The sequence below is a fragment of the Varanus komodoensis genome, unplaced genomic scaffold, assembly GCF_004798865.1.
Source record: "Varanus komodoensis strain SLA01 unplaced genomic scaffold, ASM479886v1 scaffold117, whole genome shotgun sequence".
NCBI lineage: Eukaryota > Metazoa > Chordata > Lepidosauria > Squamata > Varanidae > Varanus > Varanus komodoensis.
Window position 1 is genome coordinate 366,849 of NW_025335336.1, and position 588 is coordinate 367,436.

Here is a 588-nt window from a genome sequence, read left to right on the forward strand (position 1 = left end):
CCCCCCCCCCCCCCCCGTGAGGAGGGCACGCTCCAAGCCTTCCCTGGCCCAGCAGGGTGGGGCTGCGGGGGCCACGGGGGGGTGGCTGCCCTTTGCTTCCTGAGCCAGGAGAGTGGCCCATCTTCCAGCACTCGCAGGGTCTTTCTCCTACCCGGAATAAACGGTTTCCTTCTTCTTGTCTCTCCAGCCTCCTTTCTGTTCCTTTCTGTGGGGGGGGGGGCTTCCTCAGAGGGCTGCTGCAGAGCCCCCTGCCCGGGGCAGACGCCAGCAGCACCTTCGCCGCCTCGCCTCTTCCATGCGCCTGCCTGGCAGGCCGCCTGTGGCCGCCCCGTCTTGGGGTGCGGTGGCCCCTTCTCCCAGGACAAGCCAGCTGGAGCCGGGGGTCAGACTAGATGGCCCGGGGCCCTCCTGACTCACTCTGCCTTTGTGTTTCTATGTTTCCTATCTTGCTGCAAATGCTGAGATAGCAGTGCCAGTGCCCAATGCGCCCAGTGTGGGGCGGGGGGATGCAGGGTGAGTTCTCCCGATGGAGCAAGCAGGGCAATGGCGTTCCTGCAGCATCTGTATTGGGACCAAAGCTCTTCAGCA